Below are 17114 nucleotides of genomic sequence, written 5' to 3'. Positions count from 1 at the left end.
AGTCATGAGATGCCCAAAAGCATTTCTCAACTGCTGACAACCGATTTCCTGTTAGAACACAGTATCAGTCCTTGGCTTTGGTAGTGTCTGAAGCTGAACATTAGCTCCTCTTTAGTAAATATTTCCACTGATCTAAAAAAAAAAAAAAAAAAGTTGGATTCAAGTAAACACATAGATTATTTAAAGTTTGTCCTCTTTGCTTCAAAGCTGTATGTCTGTAATGGGATTTGCAATTTTCTCTTGCCATTGGATAACAAGTTGCATTAGTGCAGCATATATACACACATGAAAATAAATGTATTGTCATCATTAGGTACTCAGTGTGCCCCTCCCGTTCTCTGTCCCTCTCTCCCTTAGGTTCCTCATCCCATCTTTTGAAGTCTGTTCCCAGTCCCTGACTCTTTTTAATCATGTAGAGGACCTCAGTTTTAAAGCCAAGGTAAGATAAACTTTGACTATAGAGTACATCTGGCTGGGTGAGCTTGTAAAACACCAGGAGAGATGCAGACGGAGAGAAAGAAAGAGAAAGCCAGTAAGATGTCAGGGTGAGGGCAGCTGCAGGCAAATGGGACTGAGCAGTTTGGAGAATAGTACTTAAGTGAAAAACAACAAGAGAAGGTGAAAGGATATATCCCTTACAGACTATGCAGGATTTTCCTACTCAAAACTTGCATGCATTCTCAAAATATGTGATAATACTTGATTTATTTTGAAACTACTATATGTTAAGCTCAGCCTTAAAATGTTTTCTCTTCATAAGCTTAGCTTATGTGGGCTTAAAAAGCAATTTGTCAGAGAGTGCAATGTTTCCTCCCTTCTGGAGAACTAAAAATGAATTCCTAAACTTACAAATTACAGAGCTGTACAGTAAACACCCCCAAATGCAGGTGGACTTGAAGTAAGGCAGGGTATATTCACCTAGTACTGCAGGATTTTGTGCAAAAATGATATTTTCATGTAATTATTGTTATTGTATGTAGCCTAGATGTTATTGAAAGAACAATGATGAAAAAGCACAGAATACCAGTTTTTCTTATGTATTTTTTTTTAACTCAAACTTAAAAATTTACACTAGCATTAGATATACACACACAAAAATATACTATTAGTAATAGTTGACAAAACTGATAATACAAACAATAATCCTCTTCAGTATCAGTATTAAAAAAATTGTTTAGCATATTTAAGTACTTGGCATTGGTTCTTGTTCAATTCCACTTTAACATGCAGGAGTTTGTGTCATGTGCTTTCCTGTCACTGAGGAATAAAGTCATGACAGGTCAGCAAGTTCAGTTTCAACCTCATCTGCGCATGTGTCATGTGACCATACACTGCACATGCTTTGCTGCCTTAACAGAGGCTGATTGGTCATCTCTTTATTATGAGTAAATAAACTGCACAAACAGAATAGGTTGCGACATTCACACATGCACAATTTTTTCATTTTATTACATGCCAGCCTTGTGTGATGTAAATGTAAAGACTGACATTAAGGTTAGTTAAATGTGTTGCAGTGGGTTCAAAATATCAAAGACACATGGAAGTGAGAAGTTTGAGCCAAACCTCCAGCAAAAGCTTTGGTTTGTGCATGTATTTCTTAAATCTAAGATTAAGTTTGTGCATATGAACAGTAATTGTTTATGTCTGTCTGCTCTTGTAGTTGACTGTAGTTTCCAGTGTTTGTATGGATATAAGCATATCAGTAACTGAATGTGCATGTGACGTAAAGTACCGTGAAATCTCTGGAAAAAGCTTGGGCCATCATCAGTTCTGTGAGATCCATTTCATGCAAGAAAAAGCACAACATCATACTGCCCGCCATATGGAGATTGTTACTATGGAAAGCAAATCAAAAGAGGCTGGTTCATTGTGAATGCAGGTCACACAGACTAGACTCAGCAGGAGAAGATGGAGTACACACACACACACACACACACACACACACACACACACACACACACACACGCACACACACACACACACACACACACACGCACACACCCCACAAGGATATTGGAGAGTTACCAGGGAGAATCGGAGATAAGGAAATTGAACAGTCTCTTTCCTTTGTCTCATTCAGCTTGTTTTCTCTCTAAACAAACAGCTAGAAGCAGCAGTGTTTTGGAGTCCTTTATTAAATAGTCTGACATCCTTCGTGGGACACACACAAATAATAACAAAAAAACATTGCCACACAACCAAAACAGAGTTTTCTAAGTCAGCAAACTAACACTCTTTCCAAATTCAGCAGCTGCAAACTTAAAACACTTTGAGCGGTTGGAGGTCTCCAGCAGACGCCACCAGAGTCACTGTAGGTTACAAGCTATCTCACATCTGGATCTGCAGATGACCTGAGGGGATAGACAAAGAATGCCAGTCAAACCAGAGACTGTCCTCACACACTCTCTGTCCTATAGTGATCAAACGGTGAGGTGGTTAGTCCTCCTGCATGTTGGATGAGAGACAAAACATGCACATACACAGTTGTGGAGGCTTACAGATGCAGGCGCAGGCACTTTACAGAAACACAGAAATGCCTTTTTGGACGCATTTACACATGTACCCACACAAAGTCTGGGCACAGTGCTGTGAGTGGCATTGCGGTTGCCCATCCTAGTCTTGTTCTGCTATAATCACTGTTCCTTCCACAGTACAACGACTGAGGCTTGCTGCATTAGATTCAGGCCACAAAGTCTCCAGTGACCTGTGGTTCGTATTAGTCGGCCATCACTTTTGACAGTCTAATAAAGCCACATCTTTTCAAGAAGGGCTTTTCCTTTTGTTTTCTCTTATTTTAAGCTTTAGTTTTTGAAGTTAATGTCTGGTGCTATTGTCCACAGTGTCTAGAAAAATACGAGCAAGAATGTACTGTGGAGCTTTTTATTTGTTAAAGCTGTAGCAGTAATGATTTGTGTGTCCATGTGTGAATAATGTGAGGACACCCTAAGGGCATGAGCCAGTCGGTGTCTTCTAAGGACACAAGATGGCTACTGTATTAGCATGAAAAGTCTGTAATTAAACAGATTCAGTATGTAAGACTCATGCTCATGCTCATGTACTTACGTGAGGTTTTGTTTTAATCTGTTTAGTGTGTTTAGTCTTCAGTCTAATACTGAACTTATAGCTGTCGTGGTTGCCTACATCCTCAGTCACAGCCACAATATATTGATTTCTCTTTGTAGGACTCGGGTCAGATTTTCCATGAAAATCCTTGCACTTGTTTTTGATTTATTTTAATGTCTCTCAGCTCCGCTACAGCTCAAACAGTGTGCAACGCTAACTACACTTAGCAGCGCAGTCTTTTAATGAGAGCAAACAGCCTGTTCCCAGCACAACACAGACTCAAATACAATCTTTGCATTTAAACACACTGACATATGTAAATCTTCCATACTGAACGTTCAGTGGACTTAAAATGTATACAGTACCTGCTCCTCTTACAACTTAGTGTATGGAAATAGTTTAATTGACTTTGTTTAGTACAAATCTGTGACAATTGAAACTGTTGCTTCATTTTGTCATACTTTACAAACAACCTGAATTATCTAGTGCATATAAAAACACTAGGCCTGGAAAGTACAACATTTTACACAAGGAATTTGAGGAATGGTTGTCACACAAATGTTGCAAAGTCTGAGAGTGTATTCAAGTCTGTTTGTAGTGATTCTTTTGAGTTTGTCAGTGCTAAATATGATTGATTTGTCCATTTCAACCTGCTGTCTTTGTGTAACACATCATTTTCAGCCACAAATGAAGTGTAGCCATGAAGAAGACATTTGAAAATGAGTTCAGACTGTGTTCAGCTGCTGGTGTGGCTGCAGTTTTGATTGTTACCGTGCTGTAAGCTTGGTTTTTATACATAATGCTTTGCCAAAGTAGCACCGCATCACACAAATGTTGGCGATTGTTGTTATTATGAGAAGTGTAAAATATTTTGCTCCATTTCAGGACTGTGGCAGGACAAATTAGACTGTGGTAGGCCACCGCAGCGGTAATAAATGGGAAACACTATAGTCCATTTCAGTTTCTCATCAGAAGCTGGGGTAGCAGTACGACAAAAGAAAATCAACATATTACTAAGTTTACACTAAGCTGTTGTGCATGACTTTGATTACAATTTCAAACTGTATGATTAATGGCAAATGACTGTGTCTCTTACAACCTTCGGGCCTTGAAAGAACCACACTAAATAATTAAATGCAATAAATACGTTTGGGGCAGTCATGATTGCTATTATCTACGCTCGCCCTGTATGTTGGCTGGAATTGGGGACATTGGGCCAGAAGCTGTTTATTGCTTTCATATGGAGCCAACATGTGTTTCACATTTGCCAAGAGTGTTTTTTGAACAGTAATATGTACACCCAGGGTGCCCTTAACATTGAGACATCATCACGCTGGCTCTACGGCACTGTTATCATTTGCTTGAATACTAAAATTGGAAGTGAATCTTAGAAATTTGGTGCACCACATGTTATTTTTCCCTCTTTTGTTTATAAATGGATTACAGAGTTTACTTTAATAATGAATTGTTGCAGGTCAAATCTTGATACAAAGTAAAACCTAAACCAACAAAATTATAGAGTAAGATTATACTCTGGCTTACCTGCACATGGAAAAACATTTATTTGCCTGTTCTTTATTAGTAGATTGTGATTTTACTATCATTTATTGTAAACAAGTTTAACTCAGAAAACCGAAAACAGCCAAAACAGTCGGTTTCAGTTTTTTGTGGTTTTTTTAGTCCTTTTAGTGCTTGTGTTGTCCTGATATATTGAAGAGGTTTCTGTTGCTAAGGTACAGTTGTACAGAGCACTCAAAGAATATGACATCAATGGGACATTTATTTACTGTGCTGAAAGGCAAAGCGCCTCAATTGAATTCCTGAATTGAAAACCTCATCAATGTTCTTGTGGGCTCTGTAATGTCGGGACCACATGAACACACCACAACCATGCTATTACAGGAATCATCTTCTCATGATTACGTTTTTTTGAGACACGGCAGGAGCATGCATGGTTGAAATGAAGAAGGCATTGTTTCATTCTGAAGTAGAGAGTGACAGAGGAAGGTAGAAAAACAGATGGTTTACCCAAAGTTATTTTCTCAGGGGTACGTCCTGACTTACCAAGTGGGATTGGTTGGTTAGCATGTTAACTCAAGGCTTAACCCCAGCCTTCTGTTCTTGCAGTGATGCCTCATGTATGAAGAGACTGTGTAATCCAATGTTTCCACTTGTCTTTGAAAAATCAAAAATCCAATATTCTGAATTATATCTCATTGAAATATCTTAAAATTTATCTAATAGGATTTTGACAGGTCTTGAAATGGATCAAATTGGGAAGTTACTATTACTTTAAATTGTATTAACTTCAGTCTTGAGAAAAATTTGTGTTGACCATACTGGAACAAACTACAAAACATAACCAACATGGAACCAATAACCACTAAAGTAAACTGTGCAGCCCAGTCAGAATGTAGTAGAGCACAACCATCTAGTGTGTCACAGTGGGATGTGTGGATTAATGTGGTGTCACCTAAAAAAAAATTACTACCTTTAGCAAGGGATAAAAATTGCTCATGCTTATATTACTTTAACATGGTAAGTGCATGTTCAACAACATCTAGCTTTAGAGCCACACATTTGAGTGTTCAGTTGAAGCCTGCTGGAAAAAAACAATTGAGGCATCACATTGCATAAGAAAACATTATCATTCCGTGTACAACTAGTGCTAGTCCTGCTCCAGTGAAACTCAATAATAAGATGATTCCTCTTTAACTACACTAAAAACTGAAGCGCTATGAACTTCATATAAGACTGGTCTTAATGGTCCAAGTGCATAAAAAGTCTAAAATGTACCTAGTTTATAATTTGCCAATAAGGACTGAACATGTCATTAGTTTTGTTGGATCATAAATATGTTTGACAAAATCAAATCTGATCTGAAGGCGGAGCTAAAAAGTCAGAGAGGGACATGAAAATGAAAATTCCAAAGCTACAAATCAGTGGATCAGTCATTACAGCTTTTAAGAAATCCTGGTTAGGATCAGTCAGCTACCATTCACACCTCACATTAGAGTCCTGAGTGAGCCGATCCCAGATGGATGACTCATACCGCACCTGTTTATTAAAATGGATCTCCATATGGATCTTGAGTGATCACTTATGACTGGCTCTCACTTGTCTGTGTATACAAATAAACTAATTCAACAATATACATGCAATTTCCTGCCACAATATGTGAACTACAGGGTGGGGAAGCAAAATTTACAATATTTTGAGGCAGGGATTGAAAGACAGTATATGACCAATTAGTTTATTGAAAGTCATGAGAATTTATTTGCCACAAGAAAATTTACGTAATAGAAAATGTTTTTATTCTATGTGTCCTCCTTCTTTCTCAATAACTGCCTTCACACGCTTCCTGAAACTTGCGCAAGTGTTCCTCAAATATTCGGGTGACAACTTCTCCCATTCTTCTTTAATAGTATCTTCCAGACTTTCTCGTAATAGTTTTGCTCATAGTCATTCTCTTCTTTCCATTATAAACAGTCTTTATGGACACTCCAACTATTTTTGAAATCTCCTTTGGTGTGACGAGTGCATTCAGCAAATCACACACTCTTTGACGTTTGCTTTCCTGATTACTCATATGGGCAAAAGTTTCTGAAAAGGTATGGATAATAGTGTTAGGTATGATTATGACATCAATATATGTTTGGTTTCAAAACAATTGACGTAGTGCCTGCTGAGAAAAAACAACTAAATGTTCATTGTAAATTTTGCTTCCCCACCCTGTACAAATGTTGGAGAACCAAAGGAGCATCACTTGGATATGCTCAGGGAACACCACATATATTAAGCCACTTGTAATATATCTTTGCAATCCATACATTTGTGATTTATGCATCACAGACCCCCTCTGAAAGTGACTGATTTGATCTGAATGTGTTCTGTCCTCATTCCTGGTATAACATTGATCTGTTGAGTCAAGATGCGTCTTAATGCTAGATTTGAACAGACACAAAGTGAACTTGAAATGGAGCTGATTGAGTGAATCCATACTCAGATCTTTCCCTAAAATGACTCACGTCTCTTAGATCTGTGTATCCATTTACTTGGATGACATGAGTCTGACAACATTTTAATGCCAAACAGTTTCACCCACAAACCTCTTGCAATTTTTTACAACCTAATAACAACACCTCCTGACTGTCAAAGGTCCCATGAATTACAGTAAGGAGTTGATGCGTAGAGACAAAAGGGGCCGATCGACATATTCTATCTATGAGCTCAACAGTCTGCGCTACGGACAGATTGTTGAATGAATCCCTACTCTGATCTTTTACCCAAGATCCACTTGGACACAGCGATTCAGTTCCTCACAGAATCCACTACACTTCAACTCTTCTGATTCAGATTCATCCTTTTGGGTTTGATTGGGCAATTCTGAATCAAGTAACTCATACATCCTGGATCCTATCAATGAGTGATTCAAAATGATCCAGATCCTTTAAGTCAACAGTCATCGATTTTTTTGCAAAAGTTCAAGACTGCAAAATTTCAACTTCTTGGTGACTATAGTGAGCCCATGAATCTGTGTACAATTTCTAGGCAACCCATCCAAGTGTTATTTAGAAACCACAGTGGTGGGTTGCCCAACACACTAACTCTGTCATCTTTAGAGCTGCTCTACAATAACAGCTGAAAATACCTTTCCACCAACCTGCCAGCCTTTATGTCTTAGCTAAATTTGGATTTTTATAGTTTGGAAGCTCTCATATTATTATGTTTAGTCTTATCAGAGTTAGGTTTCAATTTACTTTTGGATCTGACAATGAACGCTAAATGTTTACACGATCTACAGTAAACCCTGTGATACAAGGCCTACCCACAGAATCCTCTCAGGCCAGAGGAATTTGATCAAATTTCATTCCAATCATTGAGCTGAATGTGAAATCAAATGACACTTAAGACAACAGTTTATGTAAAAAAAAATCACACATGACAGGTTTCAAAATGCAGTTTATAAATCAGTTTTTTCAAATAGTGTTGATTTTCTTGGCTTGTGTATCATGAAGTTGTCCAAGACTCAGAGAATGAGCTCAGTTGTATGAACAGTCAGTGGGAGTATCGCTCAAGGAGTAGTTATTTAGTACAAACTGAGCAAAGAAGTTAACCCCCACTCACAGACATTAGTGAGAAGAGCTTCCCGAGCACTTTAAGTGATTGATAATGAATGACAATTAGCAAAATATGTGACTGGAGACCTAGTAAATTCAATAAAAAAAAGATACACATATTCAATGAGAACTGAAGCTGAAGCATATTGGAAATGAATCAGTTTTGAAACCAGCCTCAGCTCACACACATACACGCATGCACTCACTGAACACCCAGCTGCACACTCCTGCCACAAGCCAGTAGGCCTTCACCACAGCAATCTCCCCACACCACCACAAAACCCACTCACTCCTTTTGTCACTTCACCTCATGTCGAGGCCTTTCAGTCTGTTCTTATTTTACAGTCAAACCACACATCCAACACACAAGCCCAGCCATGACCCCTTATATTACCAGCCTTTTCTTAAATGAACTGCATGTGTAACTTACTGTAAGCTGCACTGTATGTGTTACCAGAAGTATAGTAGGAAGTATTCAGAGAATATCATTGTTATTAGTCATTTGGATCTATGCCAAAATAAACAGTCTGACATGGTCATGACCTGTTTTTGTACTATTTTTAAGCTCAAGTATTGCATTAGAAACTGTGTATGGAAAAGGGGAAGAAACTTCCTCAATTTTTGCAAAGAGGATTTTGTGCATGTTTGAGGTGGTTTTACTTTTAAAAAAGCAGCTGATGGTTTCTATGAAACTGGGATCATTTTGGTACCTGGAACTTTGCCAGCTTTGTACACCTAATAATAAAAGAGAAATTTAGACATATTTCTCCCCAAGATGTGCCTAATGATGACCTTAGATAAAAAAAAAAAAAAAAAAAAAAAATGCTCTTGCTCTGAGCCATCCCAAAATTAATGAATTTTTAATAAAATATTGGGGCCAAAAATAGGACCAAAATTGGGACGGGGAAAGCTACCTAGGTTTCAGTGCATTTTATCTTGAAAACATTGCTTGAAATGGTCTTGTATATTAATAAAGACACTGTGTTAAATTTGAGGATCCTAGTGCTTTTTCTAATCTAGACATACGGGTTTTTCAGGAATTGGTTTCATGAATCATTCCATGTTTTGTATGTGACCCATCATGTCCACTTGCATTACATGCACAACCTGCCCAGTTAAACACATATAAATTGTGAAGGATTTTGCAGCAGTGGTCATTTTTGTGAAACACTCTGCCTTGCATAATTAGTTCAATTCTCAAAATATACCTGTGAGAGAATAAAAAGATATTCGAAACAAAATAGTAGTACGTAACCTTCGTGTCATTTTTTTTTTTTTTACCATGTTACATGCGGATTTTTGTATAAAAAATATATAAAAATAATATAGAAATGTGTTGTATCTGAAAAATAGTTTCTCTTTTATCTCAGTAAATATTTATTTTTAAAACAGACCCAAAGTGCTTCCAAAGTTGCTTCATAACATTAGTCTACATCTTGTTTGAATTTTTAGCCTCCCTGTCGTGTTTTTAGGAACCAGTTTCATAGAAGCACCCAGATGGAAAATCTAACTCAAATAAAGATTTCCTTTTCTTTTTTGTCAGACAGATAGAAAAGTAGATTTTTTTTTACGTTTACATGTTTTAACTACAACCTGCAGTCTTCCTCAGAAGGGTCACTTGATGTTACTGTGACAAGATAAAAAAATCTGCTTTTTCTATCTGTCTGACAAAAAAGAGAAGGGAATATTAATATTTTCAATAGACAGTATGAACCTGATTGGACTATCTCAAAAAAGTTCTGATGTAGCAGAACTTGGGCAGCATGGTGGTGCAGAAGGTCCTGAGTTGATTCTGTGTGGAGTTTCTGTGGGTACTCCAGCTTCCTCCCATCATCCAAACACATGCATGTAATAGGCTAAATGGTCGATCTAACTCGCCCATAGGTGTGAATATGATAGTGAATGGGTGTTTGTTTTCATATATCAGCCCTGCATTGAACTGGTGACATATCCAGGGTGAACTGCACCGTCACCCATTGGTAGCTGGGATGAGATCCAGCATCCCCATGTCCCTTTGGAGGATTAAGCAGTTCAGAAAGTGAACAAATGAATGACTGTAACAGAACTCACATGACATATCCTCTGTTTCCCAAATGTCCTCTCAGACATTCTCAGCATGAAAACATGGCTGTTAGCAGCAACAGGTAGTGTGGACTGATGAGGAGATGAAATTTGATTTTTGTCAGTTTCATCATTGAAATAAGTGTCAGGGATGTTTTAGAGCAAAAATCATAACGGTGTGCTACAAACTACCAGGGGGCTTCATACTGCAAGTTCAAATGAATGAATTCATCATGAAACGGTGCTATAATAACTGCAAATCTTGTGCAGCAACAGTGCTGTAACTCTCATACTTAGTTAACTCTTTCCCCGCCATTGACGAGATATTCCGTCAATTGCTTCCCAACGCTTCCCCGCCAATGACGAGATTTTCCGTCAATCCGTGTTTTCACTGTTATACTGTAGTTGGAGGTGTTGTGGATCATGTGAATTACTTTCCTTAGTCCAAAAACAAACAATTAAGCAGCTTTTTCGGAAAAATGACGGGCCGGGTTTAACGTTTTTGCACTGGAGTCTCCGTATCCCATGGCAACGCATCCAGCGGCAGTCACTGAATGAGGAAATGAAGACTGCAGGAACCGCGCGCAGTTTCAAAAGCCTTAAAGATGATTATGGAGACAGAGTCTGACAATTCAATATATGATGGAGCTACAGAAGAACCATTTAGAGACAGGAACGGAGAAACAGAAGGTGAGGGAGACGGACACGGAACACGGGAAACAAGGAGCGGCTCAGGTCCAACACGGAGGTGCGGGGGGGGGGGCGGGGGCACAGAGCAACACGGAGAAAATGACAGACAGGAGGAAGAGAAAAGAGACATTTGTAGAGGACATTCAAGGAGAAGACAGACATACAGACATGGGACAAGACAAAGGAAAGCTAGTCTGCATCTGTTAGAGTGAGTTCAGATTCAGACTGAGGACACAGAACAGATTCAGCTGTAGAATGTCAGCAGGACACATGGAAGACACTTTTGGATTTGGCTTTTGTATGAAATAAATAAATACATATATTCATACAGAGATAAATAACTAGATGTCCATAGAATTATTTACAGATCAAACACAGCAGCTGGTCCAACAGGAGGACCTGGTGCAGCCAAAGGCCAGAAATCTACAGTATTTAGTGCATTTGTTTCTTTTTTTCTTGAAAATGAGGAATATTGAGGTGTTTATATCCAAAAGCTAAACTACTATGTGTTAGACTTTTAACTGATGTATGTAAATGTGCAACGTTTAGAAGGAACCTGGTGCTTTAGAAGATGTTTGGTCTAAAGTTTGGTGTGGATTCCCCTAACATTTTGTGGAATGATGGGATATCTTAGAGCTGTTTGTTACTATTATTGCTGTTATTATTATTTTATTTTGTGATTTTGAAGATAGTGTTACTGTTGGTGAATAAGAAAGAGTCAAAAATGTAAATAGGAAATCAGTTTTCTCTTGAAAATCAATATCTTTGAAAAAAATGCAATTTTCTCAGCTTTTTGCTCAAAATTCAGTTTTTTCCTGAAAATGACCAATATTCAAATGTTTATATCTCACGAACGAATAAAGATAGAATAAAATAGTTTTTTGTGTTTAAAAGTTGAAGTTCTGTTCTTTCTTTTGATGTATTCAGTGTTCACATACTCCTAACACAACATTTTCAGTGAGCCTCCAAAGATTAGTGAAAATGACCAAAACGGCTGGCGCTGGCTACCAACTCACTGGAAAATGCTCTGGCGGGGAAAGAGTTAATATTTGTGCATTATAGTGCTCAGTAACAACTTGTCGAGGGGTGTTATACCGCTCTGTAACAAGGTCTCAGTGTGCCCCGTCTGCAGCTTTCTTGTTCCCAATGCCCCAAAGCAGAAACACTGCTTTAGACTTACGCGAATGTGAAAAGTTGTTGATTTATCATAAAACTCCAGCAGTGACAAATTAAGCTGTCATGGCTCAGATAATTAATGGATGCACTGTTTACATCATCTAGATAGTGTCCATATTTTAATAATGTCACTCCAAAATGATGTAAAAATGCAGATTGAAGTTAGATAAGGACAAAGAGCCATAACACACAGCCTAAGCCTTCAGAAACCAAAGCAAACTAGAGGAAAAATCATTTGGTTGTAACTCCTCTACAGTCTGTAAGAGTTGAGAAAATTGGGATTCACAGCATGGATCGAAGACAAACGGGTACAAAAACAAAACCATAGATGAGGTCATAGAATTTGTAGAAGCGTAGCAGCACTAGAGGTGCTTTTGTTCAGTGTTGGTACATGTGATGCATGATGAATAGCAGAGACAGTTCTGAAAACGCCTGACCTTGTAGACGCATGTTATCATCACTTTGCAAGAGTGCGGTAATTCTGAATCACAGCACTGATTTGGTCCTGTGCAAACACCTTTACATGGAGTTTTGAATGTCTCTACTTCTAAAATCTTTCTTGGGATGGATGATGTTCTCATTTTAACCTGTTTCAATGACATGTTTCCATATGAAAGTTCCCATGAATCAGCAGCAGATGGTAAATGTATTCTCTATCATAACAGTTTCTAGCACTTTGTATCAAAATTTATATCCTGAAACGTAAACATGATGTTCAACCAAATCCCCTTAAATCAGCAAATTCCACAAGTAGGCATTTGAAAATTTGGATGGCAGCCATGTTTATTTCAAGTCAAACCAATATGATATTCACAGACACACATTCTCTATGAAATATTTCAAGTGTTAGACTATTTCTTCCAGTCTTGGTGTTCTATAACACCTTAACTTTTCTTTTCCCCAATAGCCATTTTAAACACAGATGTTCCTCTATTTTTTTTGTGATTTTTTTCTAAAGTTAAATCAACAGTGAAAGGTTATTTTAATTTTGTTTCATTAATTCATTTTGGCTGCCTTAGGTATTAAAAAACAAAGCCAGGAAAGGGAATGGTTAATGTGGTTTTGCTCTATACAGGCACCCAATAAATTAGTCTTTATTTGATCCCATGTCAGGCCCTAATGCCCTGCATGTTGACTCTGCTGTCAGGCAGCCAGTGATCAAGGACTAATAGAGGCTTTCTGCTGCTATAGCTGCTTCCAGCGACCCTGGGTCTAAGGCTAAATCACGCCAGTGGAGTCAGAGAGGAGAAGGCCAACATAAACAACAAATATATTTTCATTTAGACTGTAGGCTTATTCCTCTGGAGAGGAGGGGCGAGGGAGTGTGGAGGGGTAAAGGTGAAGACAGGAGAGGTAAAGCAGAACAGAAAGGGAAAGAAAATGATCATGTGAGGCAGATAAAGGAGAAGACTAAAAAACTAATAGTAGAGGCAACAAAAGGGACAGCTTTGGTTTGGACCAGTCCCGTGTTGTAGCTCAAGCTTTGAAAAATATTCAATGGGCATATCAAAATGTTAAATAAAATAGAATGAAATGCACATTTATATTCTTTTTTTTCTTGAGGTGAAACATGTTTGAAGAGTCTTGTGTCAGACTGACTTTTCCTGAATATTTCTTACTCCTGCCGACACGCTTCAACTTGATTTTTTTTCTGTCTTGATATTTCTGTCTGCCCCCCCCCCCTCTCCTAACACTCCTCACACTTTCCGAATCGATAAACAGAGGCCTCACCTCAGCGCAGGCCAAGGCAAATGTTTGAGCCACCTGTTGCAGGAAACTTGAAGCCCTCAGGAGATGTGAAGATGGAGCTGGAGCTCCGGCTTCACTCCAGGTACAGGTCGCCTCCAAACCAGAACAGAAAGGGAGGTTGGAAATGCAGCTTGTGTGTGTTTGAGTGTGTGTGCAGGGGGTGAACTATTTGGTATGACAGTGTGAGTAGGGGCAAATTTACAAATGAGATGGAAGGATTCTTATTTCTATATTTAAACTTTTAAGGTTTTTAAGTCTGCTGACAGCCCACTAATGTGAAAGAGAGAATCCCAGAGCAGCAAAGAAAAAAAAATATCCAGGATTTTGACCAGTATGCTCCACTGCATCTGCAGCCCTCATTTGAAATGCTTTTAAAAGCGTATTAAAACATCAGATTGCACTAACGTTTGTGTAGTGCAAAATGTAAAAATGCCAGACAGTGGCAAAGTCCAAGAATGAACATACTTTAACTGAACTGCCTTTATGCTGAGCATGAAGCTTTTCAACATCATTACCAACCTTCTCAAAATGACAGCCTGCCTGGTTAAAACGTGTTCACAGGTTTTTTGAGCATTTTGCTTATTAAACCCAGTTATGTCCTGGTGTGAGGAGACGTTTAGAAATCACATCCTTCGTTATCATATTGTGATGTGTGCACTTAAACACAGGAGACAACTGTTTGTGTCCCAGTTTTAACCAAAAGTCAGTGTTGCTACTTTGAAACCATGTCCAAGTGTTTGTTACTGTAATGATCAAACATTCATATCTAACCTTAATCAGGTTGTTTTTAAGTCTAAATGTAACCAATCCAAAACTTAGTTGTCACATTTTGGCTGCCTAAATGCAACTGTTTGTTCCCATATTTTAAAATCTCACTTTTGCCATTTGTCTTGTTCCCTATGTCCTCCATTTTGTGCACTATCTGTTTAACACATGTAAGATCTGTTCATTGGTGTTGGATTTTTGCACTCCAGTAATATTTAATTTAATCAGTAGGTAGCTTTTCTGGATGCACATATCTTCATATGGCTGAGCCTATGTTCTATATTTCAGCTTTCTGCTTAAATCATATAAACTGTTTCCAGCCATATGTAACTTCTGAGAAATACAAAATTTATTTACTGTAGCAGGACATTTGTTTTTTTTTCAGTTGTTGATGTTATTTCTCCTTTGTAGAGCTGTGTTAGTAGAATAAAATGAAATGTGAAATTGTCTCTTAACGGGATGTGAATGACACTAAGTGTTTTTTTTTAACTTTTGCTTTTAGTTACCTTCTTAGGGAAGCATTTAGTGTATATATATTGTTGTAATGTCGTGACATCAGACTTAAAACAACTTCAGGTTGTATTCTGCAGCTGCTGGTTGATATCAGATGTGGTCACAAAATTCAGTGTTGGAGATTTTTTTTCATGTTCCAAGAGGTGAAAGCAAATTGCAGGGCCTGAGTTGGCATATTGGAAGTTCCAGTTTCTGTATCAAGCCACAGACAGGACCTTAACTGTTTTGCCACAATAAGATGTTCTGTTCCACAGTGTTTTCAGTTTACTTTATCATGGTACTTACAGTGGGTACAGTGCTGAAGATGAGCCCCAGGTAGGGAGTGATTACAATGATGCTCTGACATCTGGTCTGTTTCACATGGAGCTTTTGTTATGAACAAAATATTCCTGTGTCTCTATAGAGTTAGTCTTTTCTCACCATATTATTTTGGTTCATTGTGAGACTGTGGTGGCTTGTCATAATATCTCCTCCTCAGACTTACACTGTAGTTAATGGGAAACAGCTTTTAGGTGCATTAGTAACATGTTATGCTGATAAAAATAAAGTAAAATGTGTTTTGTTTTTAATTTTTTTTAAAATAACCAAATGTAATAACCTATCCCTACTGCAAAAGATAAGTACAGCTACAAACCAACACTCACTTGACATTTGAATGGTTCTTTTAGATTATATACTTTTTTTTTCAACTAATGTAACTTTTTTTTACAGGGAATTTTAGCAAAGAAAATTAGGAACATGATGACAACTAGTTGAGATATTAAAAACTACATGTTTTTTTTTTTTTTTTTAAAGACATGAAGTACAAGGAGCTGAACATGATGGGAGGAGGAGGAGAACTCCTGGTTCACCTCCTGGGTTCCAGGAACTCCCTTGGTCTGCTTCCAATGATTGCTCCCAAGCCCCTTTGCCCCCCCAAGCCTCTTTACCTCTGCAAATACCCCTTCAAACCACCCCCCCTTCCCCAAACCCCAAATTTTCTGGCAACTCGTTTAATCGCCCCCATCACCCCTTCTTCTTCTCAGCCACTCACCCCCCTCCTCTCACCCTTTGGCATCCCATCCAAACTGCTGCCCTCTTTGCAAACATCCCCCCTTCCCACTTTCTTTCTCGTGCCCCCCTCCTTCACCCCCTCGACTGCTGTAAATGCCCCCAGGACTGTGGTTCTTTCAGTTATTCACCTCTCTTCCAAACCCACACTTCTTTCTCTGTTTCAAAGCTCGCAGCCTCCCTCTCTCTCTTTTCCCCTTCACCATGTCTCTGACTCTCGCTCCCTCTCTCCCCGGGATGTAAAATATTCACAGCTGCTGCTGCGGTCAGGTCGCACGGCCACAAGACTCTCTGAGCAAACAGAGGAGCTGTGAACGTGTGAAGCCGATGGTGTACGTTTCATTTGAGGTCCGACACAGGTTCGATAGATCTTGATGTAGTCAAAACAGAAACCGCATACTGAGCCTCGCCACATGCCTCAACAAACCAAACACTAACCAAACATACCCAAGCACAACACTAAAAAATGACATTGGCAAACAGTTTTTAGAAACATGTTAGGTGCACTGTAGAAATAGGAGAAATGATGCGTGGCTTGGTGCCGCTGAACAGACAAACTCAGATGTCATTGGGGTTGATAATCAGTGCAAAACATCTGTCTTGAATAAATGCACTGCTTTTAAAGTGTGGCCTTGTTATGCATTATGGCTGAAGGCAAGACCACATTAAGTCATGTTAAAGTTGCAATAAAAATACATTTAACCATTCCAAGAGGTCTACACATGATATATGTGCAGACTTAATTCCTTGTTCTCTGAACGAACTAGATGGATTTGTCGAAAACCTAAGTCTGATTGCATTTTAATGTTCTATTGAGGACTTAAATGAGGCGCTTTACATATGTAGATCTCTGAAGTTGTACCACCAAATAATAAAGACATCTTGGCTTAGGAATGCCAGCCCTTGAACTTTATGAGGGAGGGAAAG

The sequence above is a fragment of the Sphaeramia orbicularis genome, chromosome 12, assembly GCF_902148855.1.
Source record: "Sphaeramia orbicularis chromosome 12, fSphaOr1.1, whole genome shotgun sequence".
Classification (NCBI taxonomy): Eukaryota; Metazoa; Chordata; class Actinopteri; order Kurtiformes; family Apogonidae; genus Sphaeramia; species Sphaeramia orbicularis.
This window is presented reverse-complemented; position numbering follows the sequence as displayed.